The sequence below is a fragment of the Falco biarmicus genome, chromosome 17 (genome assembly GCF_023638135.1).
Source record: "Falco biarmicus isolate bFalBia1 chromosome 17, bFalBia1.pri, whole genome shotgun sequence".
Classification (NCBI taxonomy): domain Eukaryota; kingdom Metazoa; phylum Chordata; class Aves; order Falconiformes; family Falconidae; genus Falco; species Falco biarmicus.
The window spans coordinates 5,776,364-5,792,000 of NC_079304.1; the positions used below are offsets into that span (position 1 = coordinate 5,776,364).

At 55.8% G+C, this 15,637-nt stretch overlaps 3 pseudogenes; 2 read left to right on the forward strand and 1 right to left on the reverse strand.

The window, feature by feature from the left end:
* The first annotated feature begins 708 nt into the window (after window positions 1-708).
* Window positions 709-2,480, forward strand: LOC130160353 (feather beta keratin-like; annotated as a pseudogene).
* Window positions 2,481-9,116: 6,636 nt separating this feature from the next.
* LOC130160354 (feather beta keratin-like) lies at window positions 9,117-10,888 on the forward strand (annotated as a pseudogene).
* A 2,541-nt stretch (window positions 10,889-13,429) lies between these two features.
* Window positions 13,430-15,202, reverse strand: LOC130160355 (feather beta keratin-like; annotated as a pseudogene).
* Window positions 15,203-15,637: the final 435 nt, after the last annotated feature.

Sequence of the window (15,637 nt, forward strand, 5' to 3'; positions counted from 1 at the left end):
AGTGTTTGCAGCTCCCTTGGCAGGAAGAGGCCCAGCTGTGCTCCACGCCGCACGTGTCAGCAAGCACCCGCAGACTCCTCGTTTTAAGGACGTGCCGTGTGCTTCTCTCTCTTCCCTCTGCCTCCGCTCGCTCCCACGGTCACTAGCCATGGCGTCTCCAGGCAGCCGGGCTGTGCCAATGGTTTCAGCCGTGTTCCTCTTGATGCCCTTTGCTCTGGGGAGAACATTTGCCAAGCTGCCCGAGTACGCAGGGCTGGTCTTCGGAAAGCCAAAGCCCACCTGGTGTTCCATCAGGCAAGGCACGTGGAGGGCACTGAGGAGATCTTCTTCCACACAGGTCAGCAGCAAGGCTTGGCCAAAGTCAGCTGCAGCGCTGAATGGGGCAGCTTCACCGGGCACAGGGGTTACAGGCAAGGCGGAGGTGCTGCGGGGGTTCGCGGCCTTGGTCTTGACTGGCAAGAGCTGCTGTCGAGGGACCGGGCCTCTGCCATTCCTTGGCAAGTCTGGGGCAGGGAGAGTCTTACCCACAGTCGAGGAGGATCCGGTGTGGGGACATTTAAACCGATGGGAGAGACACGAGTGCATGCCACCAGATGCCTGCATACCCCGTGGAGGGAGAGGAGGGGTTGCAGAAAACGTGTCCCCACCGGCTGGGGCTCCTCCCTGGCCGTCAGGCGATACACCTTCTCTTGGCATTAGTGCTTCATCATGTCGTCTTTCCCAGGCCCCAAAGGCCTCCTCACCTTGGAGCACAACCCGGCACCACTGGAGAGGCAAGGGAACTTCCCCCAGCTCTCCCAGGGGTGACGGCTGGCAGGACCCTGCCGTGCCACGCGCGTGGGGATGCTCAAGGAGGGGGTGGGCTCGGAAGGCACGAAACCAGCTCTCAGACTACATCGAGGAGGTGATGCTCTTCCCTGCCCTGCAGACATGGAGGCAGCTGGGACGCGTCCCAGGAGGGCAAGGCGATGCCTGCAGTAGGCAGGCTTCCTGGGATAGACTCTCCCTACCCACGGCCAGTCACACTCTAATTTTGGGTTGGCGTGTGTCAGCCCTTTGGCACGAGGCCAAGCCAGGAGCGCGGGCTGCCTGCAGGCCCGTGTCCCATCAGGGCTGAGGGCACTGCTTGCGCACCCCCAGAGGCTGCCACGACAGGGGTTGTCTTTGCCAAGGAAAGCAGCAAATGTCTTCCAGAAAGGCAAGTTTTCCTTGGGCGGAGCCATTTGAAACCGGCCGCGCAGCCCGCCTGCCGATAGAGGCAATGATCAGCGACTGCTGGCGCGAGCAGAGGGGCAGGGAGGGACAGTCCTGCCCAGGGAGAAGGACGCGGCCTGTCCTCATTTGGAGAAGCTTTGGGCACTCAGGGGAGGACGGCATTGGTGGGAAGACATGTGCACCCTCCTGCACAGGGTTTTGAGAACAACCTCACTGTATCGCCTGAGAATGATGTCCTCCATCTGCACAGAGCCCTCCAGTGCTCAGGGGCATGTCTTCTGGCCATGTTGACATGGTCCTGCTCAGGAAATCCTTGGGCTCCTCATCCCAATCTTCAAAAGAGCCTCCGTGCCCTAGTGGTCATGTCAGAAATGAGGAAATGAAATGGCAGCACTGACGGAAACCAAAACACAACATGTGCCATTAGGTAGGACATTTTGCTTTGGAGGTGAGCCTGCTGGAAAATTACTGCCCGCGTGCAGTGACTGTGCGCCTGGGGCGGTGCAGAAGCAGTATAAAAGCAGGCCCTTCTCCTCACTCTCTCATCCACTTCTCTCACCTCCGTCTCCTTGTGAACAAGGTGAGTCTGAAGACCTTTCTCCTCCTCCTCCTCCTCTGGGATTTCTCGGCACAGAGCTGCTGGTTTCTCCTACCGTGGGTCCTGGAGCAGCTTTCATGGCACAGGGAATGGGGCTGAAGTTGTGGCGTGGGGAGCGGCTGGGTCTCGGTTGAGGTGTCTCCTGAGCTATGGGCTAGGTGGGAAGGTGCCTGGGCTTGGTCCCTCACGGCAGGGCACTTTTGGGCCATAGGGAAGAAGCAGCCCCTGTGCCTCCCTACACAGCCTCCAGCTCTCGTCTCCAGCTCGTGCCTTGGCTCCCTCGTTGTGGTATGACAGGCTGCTCCTCACCCAGCCCCCATGCCCTGCTTCTCTCTCCCAGGTGCACCTCCAGCCTTGAAGCATGTCCTGCTACAGCCCGTGCATGCCCTGCCGGCCCTGCGGCCCGACCCCGCTGGCCAACAGCTGCAACGAGCCCTGTGTCAGGCAGTGCCAGGACTCCAATGTCGTCATCCAGCCCTCCGCCGTGGTGGTGACCCTGCCCGGCCCCATCCTCAGCTCCTTCCCGCAGAACACCGCCGTGGGCTCCTCCACCTCCGCTGCCGTTGGCAGCATCCTCAGCTCTGAGGGAGTGCCCATCAACTCCGGGGGCTTCAGCCTCTCTGGCTTGGGCAGCGGCATTTGCGGCAGGAGGTGCTTCCCCTGCTAAAGCTGCTGGCCATGGCTTTCGGGAAGACCATTCTCTTGTGGTCTCCTGTGCTGCAAACACCACAAAGGCCACCTAGGAAGCACCTTCTGGCCTTGTTCCCTCTTCGGGGCAGGCAGATGGACACCTGGTGGCATCTCTGCAAGAGCCATTGGGCAGACATGAATTCTGTTGTTCCCTGTGCTTGGGCCTCCACTCACATCAACCCCACTTCCTTTTTTTGATTCATTAAAGTTCTGCTGCATCCCATACTATGCCTTATTGTCATCATTTTCTCTGCAGATATCCTGCCAACATGTCCGGGGAAAGATATGTTTCTTAGGGGTGGTCCTGCTGTGATTTTTAACAAAGGCTTGCTTTGAGTGTACTTAGCGTGACCCTCTGTTATCTGAATTTCTCTGCCTAGCTGAGGCTGGAAGAATTACCTCACACAGTTCAACAACCATAGCTCTCAAAAGCTGCTTCTGGGTTTCCCACCAAAGCATTAATTTCTCAACGCTCATCAAGATGTTTACTGCAGCCTTTCATCCCCAAGCAAGTGCTCTAGTCCTCTCTCCATCCTGTCCATTCTGCACTGAACTCACTCCGCTTAGTCAAGGTCCTTCTTGCATTACAGCCCCAAAGATGACATAGTGTTCTAGATTGTGTCTGGTGGGTGCTGAGCAGAGTGGGATGATCATTCCCATCAATCTCCTGGCTACACCTCTGGTCATATAGTCCGGGTTCTTGATGACAGCCCTTGGTGTCCAGGAACAGTGCTGAGTGCCACACCTCTTTTGATGGGATCACTGCAAAAGCATCTTTTCCTGGCCCTGCTTTTGTGCTGTTGCTTAGCATTGGCTGAAGGATACGTGGGGAGACATAGCTGGTTGCTGCCAAGCCAGTTGTTGATCAGGGCTCTACCTACATTTTTATTGCCAGGTGTGATGTTCTACAGCATGTCACAGCTCTTTCATCATTTTTGGTCAACCATTCCGTGGTCATGTCCTGCCTGAGCCTCCTTCTCCAGCACAGCAGCAACAAGGGGAAGAGGAATTGCTACCCTCCATCGCCCTCATTTTTCTTCACCCCACCTGAATAATTCCCAGACGCCTGTGGGGTTGCTGCCCTCCCACAGCCTAGGCTCCTCAACTGACATCAGCAGTGGCCACACACATCTCTGAAGCAAGTGCACTGATGCCAAGAAGGTATATCTGGGCAAAGGCTCAGCAAAGCTGGGCCTGATGGCCATGGGTCTGGAGGAGTCATGGATGACTTTCTCTCCTGAAAGTGACAGTGCCCCCAACAGGGCCACTATGCTGTGTCCCTCCGTCCCCTCCTTTTGTGAGCAGTAAAGGCTCCCCATGCATCCTCGGGACTATGCCCTCATCACCCTTTGTGCTGCAGCCTCCACAGAGGGAAGGACCATGCAGATGCAATTAACAACTGTGCTTGCTGTGGGTTGATATTGTCTGGCTGCCAGGTGATGGGGATTCAGTTGTAAGTTGAGTTAAGGCAGACAATAAATATTGCAATACACCCATATCAATTGGTTGTCAATAGCTCACCTCTCAGTGTCTGTTATGGGTCACAGGTTCTCCCGCTTGTCTCAGCTACATTGGACACCAGCTGTTGTAGTCGTAGTCCAACTCAGCCTCACAGCAGGTACCAATTGTTGCAGCACAAACAAACTAGCTGGCTGCAACAAGGCTTTACCGTGGGTCAGATTCTACCATCCATGCTGTTTCTCCTTACTCCAGAAGTCAGACCACACCACTCCTCCTCCAACCAGCCTCTCTCCCACACGCCTCAGGGCTATTTAACCACTTAGCAGGATGAGCTGCAGCTGCACATCGTCCATGACAATAACCCACTGCCTTTGAGGCAAGGCCACAGCTGCGTATTATCAATGATAACCAACCCACTGCCTTCATTCCTTTACAGAGGATGTGACAACGTTCGCCCTCCCATTTTACCCACCAAAACTGCATGTCCTGTGCAGGTTCATTGACTTTGCTTCATTTCATGGCCAATCCACCTTTCAGAAGAGTCAGAATTATTCTTTTGCCCTTCTCAAACACTTCTGCTTTCTTGACCCACATGATGGGGTAACTAAACAGCAACTAAACTGACAGCCTTCTTGCGTGGCCCCTCAGCAGTTGTCTTCCCTCTCAGTTCACGTGCATACACAAGATTCCAGTTTAAAAGTGGGCTCACCATCCCCCTTCCCCTGGTCACACAGGAAGAATCAGAAAGGGACATGGAGCGTGGTCCTGGTCTTCCTTTCCCCCTGACCACAGCAGGAGGGGATTGGCTCTGTGGGGCACTCTTCACAGCTGAGGTGTTGGCCTGCGAAGACACGGAGGGAGAGAGATTTTCTTCAAAATTTCAGACAGGAAGATGCTCTCTCCACAGTTAATGTATCTAAACCTGGGCAATATGTTGCTGCCAAGCTGTTAAAGTATGACACAGGTGCATTTTGGACAACCATATATACAGAGCATTATCTAGACCTTCGGAGACCTTGTTGTCATTGAGATCATGGTAGATGACTTCCAGCACCACTAATTCTCTCAAGTACTTGATGCCTTCCTAAGTGGTAGTCCACCTTCCTTGCTAAACCACAAAATCTTCCTTGAACAGATATCTTGCTCTCACACTTGACAGGAGACGCCTCCCAAGACTGTATTTCATTGCCTCTTTTCCAATTCCACAATCAGCTCCCCAGTCCCTAGCGAGGGATCTCAGCTGTTGGGCTTCCTTACCTTCCAGTTCCTGACCATTGACCCCACTCTCCCAGCACTGGAGTTGCCAGGCAGTCATCTGCTTACCTGTCTGATGCCTGTACTCTTTCCACCAGAACTCTTTCCACCAGAACTCCCCAGGTTCTCTCAAGGTCAGGGACTGGGTACTTCGTCTCTTGAGTGATTTCTCTCACTTCTTCCTCCCATTTCTTTGCTGAAGTACCTGCTTACCCATCAGACTCTTCCTCCTCCTCACTCCCTTACTAATCAATGACATAGACCCATTGACTTCATTGTCTGCTATTTCTTTTTCACTACTGCAGCAATTACTGTAGGTGGTGTTTGGTTCCTTGTCTCAACCATGGTGTTCTCAGGTGGGGTTTAAGTCTCTGCCTCAACTGCCATGTTCTTAATTGTAGTTTGGATGCCTGGCTCAATCATGGCATTCTTGGAGGTAGTTTGGGTCCTTGTCTTAACCACTATCCTCTGATAGTACTGAATCGTGGCTTGACAGACTCACTGCAAGCCCCAGTACCACGCTAAAAGCAGCTGGTTTTCAAGCAGTTGTCACCCAGGGAACAATCACCTCAGGGCATGTTTCACTGTTGCTGCACCCAAAAGTTGCCTCCTCTTACACCAGCCTGACATCAGATTCTGCAAACCCCACATTAAGCCAACAGTGTTAATTAGGTAACATTAAATACCTCACATTAGGGTGAATAAGGACCTCAGGAGCCTGCACAACGAAACAACTCACAGCAGTCCTAGACTGGAAGAGGGTGTATTTCCTCACCCTCTCCGGTAGATAGCTCCCCCAGCACAGTAAGGGCGTCAGTGCCAGGGCAAAGCCATAGTCTTTGGTTCTGTGAATGTATTCCCAGGCTTAGCAAAATAAAGAGATAAAGGGTGCAGCAAGTGCACTCTTAAACTCACACAAAAGCATGCCAGTTAGTAACTACTACAGCTATACCATGCTCAATTCGAAACTGCTGATGTCCCGAGTCCCATGGTGAACACCAAAAAGATTGTGGTGAGTTGACCTTGTCTGGCTGCCAGGTGCCCACCAAGGCGCTCTATCACTGCCCTTCCTCAGAGAGAAAGGGGGGAGAAAATAAGATTAAAACCAGATGGGTCGAGATAAAGGTAGTTGAATGAAGTAAAGCAGGGAAAATGTGTGGAAATGAAGCAAAGCAAAAGGACTTATTCTCTACTTCCCATCAGCAGGCAATGTCCAGCCACTCCTGCGAAGCAGAGCACAATGCACTTAGCAGTTGTTTCAGAAAAGAAACTCCCTAATAATGAATGTCCCCTGATGCTCACTGTTCTTTCTCTTAGAATGTATTGCTGACCATGATGTCATATTGTATGGACTATCCCTTTGGTCAGTCTGAGTCAGCTGTCCTGCCTGTGTCCCCTCCCAGTCTCTTGTCCACACCCAGCCTACTTGCTATTTGGGGAATGGGTTGGATTGACAAGGTTGCTGCTTAGCAAACACTGTCCAGCAAAACCCAAACCACGTATGTGTTCTCAAGACCATTCTACCAAAAACTACAAAGAACCAGGTAACTGGTTCTTAACAAAACAACTTCAGTCAATCCCAGGAAGACCCTCTACGATGCTTCTAGTAATCGCTTCACATTTATTTCCAACAGACCCCTCACAGAACCATCCTGAATGTGTTGGGAGATCATCTGCCTGAGAAAGATGACACAGAGACATGGGCTGGGATGCAGCGGAACTTTAATGAGTCAAAAGAGGGAAATAAGGTCACCCTGAGTGAAGGTCCCAGTGCAGGGAGCACCAGGGGCAGAAAGGAGTCTGCAGCCCTCAGCTAGGCAGAGATGCTGCCAGCTGTCCATCTGCCTGCCCACAGAGGGAGCAGGGCCAGCTGGCCACCCCCCAGGCTGCCTTTCTGGTACTCGCAGCTGAGGAGACCACAAGAGAACAAGGACACAGGGGGCAAAAGAAAGAGTGGAAGCACGTGAAGGGCAGACACGGGCTGTGCTTTCTGAGAGCCCAGGCTGGCCTTGTCCTTTTGCAAGGGGTGCTGGGGTTGCTCAGCCCCTCTGGAAGCAACAAGCCGATGCTCCGTCCCCAGTGCTGGTACCATCGTGTGGGTCCCTGGGTGCCTTCTAACCCAGGGCCATGGCCAGCAGCTTTAGCAGGGGAAGGACCTCCTGCCGCAAATGCCGCTGCCCAAGCCAGAGAGGCTGAAGCCCCCGGAGTTGATGGGCACTCCCTCAGAGCTGAGGATGCTGCCAACGGCAGCGGAGGTGGAGGAGCCCACGGCGGTGTTCTGCGGGAAGGAGCTGAGGATGGGGCCGGGCAGGGTCACCACCACGGCGGAGGGCTGGATGAAGACATTGGAGTCCTGGCACTGCCTGACACAGGGCTCGTTGCAGCTGTTGGCCAGCGGGGTCGGGCCACAGGGCCGGCAGGGCATGCACGGGCTGTAGCAGGACATGCTTCAAGGCTGGAGGTGCACCTGGGAGAGAGAAGCAGGGGAAATCAAAGCACAGAGGATGGTTGAAGAGCAGCCTGTCACCCTACAATGAGGGAGACCCCTTCCCTCAGAGCAAAAGTGCCCCACCGACACTGACAAAGCCCAGGGAGGTCTCAACCTAGCTCATAGCTCAGGAGACCCCTCAGCCAAATCTCAGCGCTTCTCCATGCCACACCTTCTGCTCCTTTTCCCTCTCCCATGGCAAGCAGCCTCAAAACACAGCACAGGACAAAGGGTAGGTATGTGCTGAGAAATCCCAGAGGAGGAGGAGGCGGAGGAAGAGGAGGTTAAGAGTCAGGAATGGGATGAAGACAAAAAGCGCCTCAAACTCACCTTGTTCACAAGGAGACGGAGGCGAGAGAAGTGGATGAGAGAGTGAGGAGAAGGGCCTGCTTTTATACTGCTTCTGCACCGCCCCAGGCGCACAGTCACTGCACGCGGGCAGTAATTTTCCAGCAGGCTCACCTCCAAAGCAAAATGTCCTACCTAATGGCACATGTTGTGTTTTGGTTTCCGTCAGTGCTGCCATTTCATTTCCTCATTTCTGACATGCTTGCTCTGCCGTGCAAGTGCCTTTCATGTGCTGGGATGAGACGCCCAGGGGTGTCCTGGGCAGGACTGTGTCAGCGTGGGCAGAGGATGGCTCCTCAGTGGTGGAGGAGTCCCGCGCAGGCAGGGGATGTTGGCTTGGGGCAGTGCAGTGCGAGTGTTTGCAGCTCCCTTGGCAGGAAGAGGCCCAGCTGTGCTCCACGCCGCACGTGTCAGCAAGCACCCGCAGACTCCTCGTTTTAAGGACGTGCCGTGTGCTTCTTTCTCTTCCCTCTGCCTCCGCTCGCTCCCACGGTCACTAGCCATGGCGTCTCCAGGCAGCCGGGCTGTGCCAATGGTTTCAGCCGTGTTCCTCTTGATGCCCTTTGCTCTGGGGAGAACATTTGCCAAGCTGCCCGAGTACGCAGGGCTGGTCTTCGGAAAGCCAAAGCCCACCTGGTGTTCCATCAGGCAAGGCACGTGGAGGGCACTGAGGAGATCTTCTTCCACACAGGTCAGCAGCAAGGCTTGGCCAAAGTCAGCTGCAGCGCTGAATGGGGCAGCTTCACCGGGCACAGGGGTTACAGGCAAGGCGGAGGTGCTGCGGGGGTTCGCGGCCTTGGTCTTGACTGGCAAGAGCTGCTGTCGAGGGACCGGGCCTCTGCCATTCCTTGGCAAGTCTGGGGCAGGGAGAGTCTTACCCACAGTCGAGGAGGATCCGGTGTGGGGACATTTAAACCGATGGGAGAGACACGAGTGCATGCCACCAGATGCCTGCATACCCCGTGGAGGGAGAGGAGGGGTTGCAGAAAACGTGTCCCCACCGGCTGGGGCTCCTCCCTGGCCGTCAGGCGATACACCTTCTCTTGGCATTAGTGCTTCATCATGTCGTCTTTCCCAGGCCCCAAAGGCCTCCTCACCTTGGAGCACAACCCGGCACCACTGGAGAGGCAAGGGAACTTCCCCCAGCTCTCCCAGGGGTGACGGCTGGCAGGACCCTGCCGTGCCACGCGCGTGGGGATGCTCAAGGAGGGGGTGGGCTCGGAAGGCACGAAACCAGCTCTCAGACTACATCGAGGAGGTGATGCTCTTCCCTGCCCTGCAGACATGGAGGCAGCTGGGACGCGTCCCAGGAGGGCAAGGCGATGCCTGCAGTAGGCAGGCTTCCTGGGATAGACTCTCCCTACCCACGGCCAGTCACACTCTAATTTTGGGTTGGCGTGTGTCAGCCCTTTGGCACGAGGCCAAGCCAGGAGCACGGGCTGCCTGCAGGCCCGTGTCCCATCAGGGCTGAGGGCACTGCTTGCGCACCCCCAGAGGCTGCCACGACAGGGGTTGTCTTTGCCAAGGAAAGCAGCAAATGTCTTCCAGAAAGGGAAGTTTTCCTTGGGCGGAGCCATTTGAAACTGGCCGCGCAGCCCACCTGCCGATAGAGGCAATGATCAGCGACTGCTGGCGCGAGCAGAGGGGCAGGGAGGGACAGTCCTGCCCAGGGAGAAGGACGCGGCCTGTCCTCATTTGGAGAAGCTTTGGGCACTCAGGGGAGGACGGCATTGGTGGGAAGACATGTGCACCCTCCTGCACAGGGTTTTGAGAACAACCTCACTGTATCGCCTGAGAATGATGTCCTCCATCTGCACAGAGCCCTCCCGTGCTCAGGGGCATGTCTTCTGGCCATGTTGACATGGTCCTGCTCAGGAAATCCTTGGGCTCCTCATCCCAATCTTCAAAAGAGCCTCCGTGCCCTAGTGGTCATGTCAGAAATGAGGAAATGAAATGGCAGCACTGACGGAAACCAAAACACAACATGTGCCATTAGGTAGGACATTTTGCTTTGGAGGTGAGCCTGCTGGAAAATTACTGCCCGCGTGCAGTGACTGTGCGCCTGGGGCGGTGCAGAAGCAGTATAAAAGCAGGCCCTTCTCCTCACTCTCTCATCCACTTCTCTCGCCTCCGTCTCCTTGTGAACAAGGTGAGTCTGAAGACCTTTCTCCTCCTCCTCCTCCTCTGGGATTTCTCGGCACAGAGCTGCTGGTTTCTCCTACCGTGGGTCCTGGAGCAGCTTTCATGGCACAGGGAATGGGGCTGAAGTTGTGGCGTGGGGAGCGGCTGGGTCTCGGTTGAGGTGTCTCCTGAGCTATGGGCTAGGTGGGAAGGTGCCTGGGCTTGGTCCCTCACGGCAGGGCACTTTTGGGCCATAGGGAAGAAGCAGCCCCTGTGCCTCCCTACACAGCCTCCAGCTCTCGTCTCCAGCTCGTGCCTTGGCTCCCTCGTTGTGGTATGACAGGCTGCTCCTCACCCAGCCCCCATGCCCTGCTTCTCTCTCCCAGGTGCACCTCCAGCCTTGAAGCATGTCCTGCTACAGCCCGTGCATGCCCTGCCGGCCCTGCGGCCCGACCCCGCTGGCCAACAGCTGCAACGAGCCCTGTGTCAGGCAGTGCCAGGACTCCAATGTCTTCATCCAGCCCTCCGCCGTGGTGGTGACCCTGCCCGGCCCCATCCTCAGCTCCTTCCCGCAGAACACCGCCGTGGGCTCCTCCACCTCCGCTGCCGTTGGCAGCATCCTCAGCTCTGAGGGAGTGCCCATCAACTCCGGGGGCTTCAGCCTCTCTGGCTTGGGCAGCGGCATTTGCGGCAGGAGGTCCTTCCCCTGCTAAAGCTGCTCCTGGCACTGAGGCCTCCGCTCACATCACCCTCCTTTCCCTCTTTTGACTCATTAAAGTTCTGGTGCATCCCAGCCCACGCCTTCATGTCATCCTTTTCTCAGCACACACTCTCCCAACATGCCCAGCGAGACAGCTGTTGCTCAGGGCTGGTTCTGGGAAGGAGTTGTTGGGGATGGCTGTGCAGCCATTGTCAGCACAGGTTTGCCTTGAGTGTGCTTAGTGGTGAGTTGGGTGTACCCTCTGGTTTCTATACTTCTCTGCCTACATGGACTCTACTGGGATAGAATGACCCAAGGTAGTTCATGTATTACTTGCACATTGCTGTCTACTTTTCTTTTTCCTTGGTCATCTCAACGTTGTGAAGCAAGTAGTCAGGAGGACGAGAGATCAATATGTCATTGACAAGGCAGTGGCAAGACCTTCCCAGGAGAGCCTAGGAGAACCTGTGCTACCCACAGCATTGAGATTCAGAGTTGCGGCGTGATGAGAAGTGCAGGTGGAAAACAAAAGCACGAGAACAGTAGAGAATATACTGCCACGGCATCTTTGGGAATACATTGTCAATAGATTTGGGAATACATCAGCTGTGGTCCACAGGCCTTGTGGTCTTGCAGATGCTTCAGTGATGCTTTTTGCAATCTTTTTTTCCTTCCAAAAAGCATTCAGGAGAGCTCCTTCACACTGCCTGTCTCCTCGGCGACCTAGCTGAGTCGCATTTCCCCATTACTGGTCCTTTCAACTCTTTTAAAGTTCTGCTGCATCCCAGCCCACGCCTTCGTGTCATCCTTTGCCCTGCAGATGCTCTCCTATGATGCCCCGTGAAAGAGACGCATGTTGCTCAGGGCTGGGGCTGGGAGGGGGTTGTTGGGGGTGGCTGTGCAGTGACACAGGCTTGCTTTGAGTATACTTAGTCACGCCTCGGGTGGCTGACCCTTTTCTTCCTATATTTCTCTTCCTATCTGGGGCTGGAGAGAATGACTCAATGCTCTTCAGTGACCACAGCTACTCCAGGCGTGGTTGTAGGTCTCCCACCAAAGCATTCTCTTCTCCACGCTCAGCGAGCCCCATGCCGCCAGCCTTTGCTCCCTTACCAAGTGCTCCAGCCCTCTCACCATCCTGGCCACCCTCCGCTGAACTCACACCACTTGGTCAAAATCTTTCTTGCGTTAGAGCCCAAAATGGGACGCAGTGTTCTACATGCTGTCAGATGAGTGCCGAGCAGAGCAGGACCGTCGCTCCCATCGATCCCCTGGCTGTGCTCCTGCTCATATAGCCCAGGCTGTTGATGGCAGTCCTCGGTGTCTGGGAAGAGTGCTGGGAGTTGCACCTGCTTTGATGGTGTTACCTCAAAAGCAGCTTCCACAAGGCCAAGTGCAAGGCGCTGCACCTGCGTTGGGGCAGTCCTCAACGTCGATACAGACTGGAGGAGAAATGGTTGAGAGCAGCCCTGTGGAGAAGGGCTTATGGACAATGGTGGCTGAAAAAACTGGAGACGAGCCAGCAATGTGAGTAGTGCGTCCAGCCTGGCGTTCCCGGTATAAAAAAGGCCATGGACCTGTTAGCGCAGCCCCAGAGAAGGGCTACAAAAGGCATCAGAGGCCTGCAATAGGTCTCCTGGGATGAAGGGCTGAGGGAGTTTGTGGTTTTCAGCCTGGAGGAGAGAAGGCTCTGGGGAGCCCTTGTTGCAGCCTTTCGATATATAAAGGGGACTTAGAAGAAAGCCGGAGAGGACATTTAATCAAGGCCTGGGGTGATAGGACAAGACGCAACAGTTTCAAACTGGAACAGGGTAGACTTAAGTTGGACATAAGGCAGAAATATGTTACGATGAGAGTGGTGAGACACTGGAAAAGGCTGCCCGGAGAATGACGGCATGACCCATTGCTGGAAGCGTTCAAGGTCTGGTTCAACGGAGCTTTGCGTGACGTGACGTAGTGACAGATATCCCTGGCCATGGCAGGAGCGTTGGTCTAGGTGATCTTTAAAGGTCTCTTCCAACCCCAAACCACCCCATGATAATATGGTTCTATGATAAGGCAAACCACTGCACTGCGTCGCTCATTTTGAGAACACTGTGGATAGGATGGCTTCTCCTGGTGTGCCCTGGGAAGCCTGAACCCATGTCTTCTCAATAACATGTTCCTTCCTGACTACTTGCATCATGGACTTGAGCTTAGCAAGGAAAACAAAAAGGTGTGCACAACAAAGTGGATAGCAGTCACTGAACTACATTGGCTAATCCTATCCCAACGCAAACAGGCAGATAAATTTAGAGACCAGCAGGTCAGCCAAGGCATGACTAAGCATACTCAATGCCAGCCTGCGTTGACAAGCACTGCAAAAGCATCCCCCGTAACTCCCTCCCAGCCCCAGCCCTGAGCAACATGCGTCTCTTTCACTGGGCATCTTGGGAGAGCATCTGCAGGGCAAAGGATGACACGAAGGCGTGGGCTGGGATGCAGCAGAACTTTAATGAGTCAAAAGAGGGAAAGGAGGGTGATGTGAGCGGAGGCCTCAGTGCCAGGAGCAGCTTTAGCAGGGGAAGGACCTCCTGCCGCAAATGCCGCTGCCCAAGCCAGAGAGGCTGAAGCCCCCGGAGTTGATGGGCACTCCCTCAGAGCTGAGGATGCTGCCAACGGCAGCGGAGGTGGAGGAGCCCACGGCGGTGTTCTGCGGGAAGGAGCTGAGGATGGGGCCGGGCAGGGTCACCACCACGGCGGAGGGCTGGATGAAGACATTGGAGTCCTGGCACTGCCTGACACAGGGCTCGTTGCAGCTGTTGGCCAGCGGGGTCGGGCCGCAGGGCCGGCAGGGCATGCACGGGCTGTAGCAGGACATGCTTCAAGGCTGGAGGTGCACCTGGGAGAGAGAAGCAGGGCATGGGGGCTGGGTGAGGAGCAGCCTGTCATACCACAACGAGGGAGCCAAGGCACGAGCTGGAGACGAGAGCTGGAGGCTGTGTAGGGAGGCACAGGGGCTGCTTCTTCCCTATGGCCCAAAAGTGCCCTGCCGTGAGGGACCAAGCCCAGGCACCTTCCCACCTAGCCCATAGCTCAGGAGACACCTCAACCGAGACCCAGCCGCTCCCCACGCCACAACTTCAGCCCCATTCCCTGTGCCATGAAAGCTGCTCCAGGACCCACGGTAGGAGAAACCAGCAGCTCTGTGCCGAGAAATCCCGGAGGAGGAGGAGGAGGAGAAAGGTCTTCAGACTCACCTTGTTCACAAGGAGACGGAGGCGAGAGAAGTGGATGAGAGAGTGAGGAGAAGGGCCTGCTTTTATACTGCTTCTGCTCCGCCCCAGGCGCACAGTCACTGCACGCGGGCAGTAATTTTCCAGCAGGCTCACCTCCAAAGCAAAATGTCCTACCTAATGGCACATGTTGTGTTTTGGTTTCCGTCAGTGCTGCCATTTCATTTCCTCATTTCTGACATGACCACTAGGGCACGGAGGCTCTTTTGAAGATTGGGATGAGGAGCCCAAGGATTTCCTGAGCAGGACCATGTCAACATGGCCAGAAGACATGCCCCTGAGCACGGGAGGGCTCTGTGCAGATGGAGGACATCATTCTCAGGCGATACAGTGAGGTTGTTCCCAAAACCCTGTGCAGGAGGGTGCACATGTCTTCCCACCAATGCCGTCCTCCCCTGAGTGCCCAAAGCTTCTCCAAATGAGGACAGGCCGCGTCCTTCTCCCTGGGCAGGACTGTCCCTCCCTGCCCCTCTGCTCGCGCCAGCAGTCGCTGATCATTGCCTCTATCGGCAGGTGGGCTGCGCGGGCCGGTTTCAAATGGCTCCGCCCAAGGAAAACTTGCCTTTCTGGAAGACATTTGCTGCTTTCCTTGGCAAAGACAACCCCTGTCGTGGCAGCCTCCGGGGGTGCGCAAGCAGTGCCCTCAGCCCTGATGGGACACGGGCCTGCAGGCAGCCCGCGCTCCTGGCTTGGCCTCGTGCCAAAGGGCTGACACACGCCAACCCAAAATTAGAGTGTGACTGGCCGTGGGTAGGGAGAGTCTATCCCAGGAAGCCTGCCTACTGCAGGCATCGCCTTGCCCTCCTGGGACGCGTCCCAGCTGCCTCCATGTCTGCAGGGCAGGGAAGAGCATCACCTCCTCGATGTAGTCTGAGAGCTGGTTTCGTGCCTTCCGAGCCCACCCCCTCCTTGAGCATCCCCACGCGCGTGGCACGGCAGGGTCCTGCCAGCCGTCACCCCTGGGAGAGCTGGGGGAAGTTCCCTTGCCTCTCCAGTGGTGCCGGGTTGTGCTCCAAGGTGAGGAGGCCTTTGGGGCCTGGGAAAGACGACATGATGAAGCACTAATGCCAAGAGAAGGTGTATCGCCTGACGGCCAGGGAGGAGCCCCAGCCGGTGGGGACACGTTTTCTGCAACCCCTCCTCTCCCTCCACGGGGTATGCAGGCATCTGGTGGCATGCACTCGTGTCTCTCCAACCGGTTTAAATGCCCCCACACCGGATCCTCCTCGACTGTGGTAAGACTCTCCCTGCCCCAGACTTGCCAAGGAATGGCAGAGGCCCGGTCCCTCGACAGCAGCTCTTGCCAGTCAAGACCAGGGCCGCGAACCCCCGCAGCACCTCCGCCTTGCCTGTAACCCCTGTGCCCGGTGAAGCTGCCCCATTCAGCGCTGCAGCTGACTTTGGCCAAGCCTTGCTGCTGACCTGTGTGGAAGAAGATCTCCTCAGTGCCCTCCACGTGCCTTGCCTGATGGAACACCAGGTGGGCT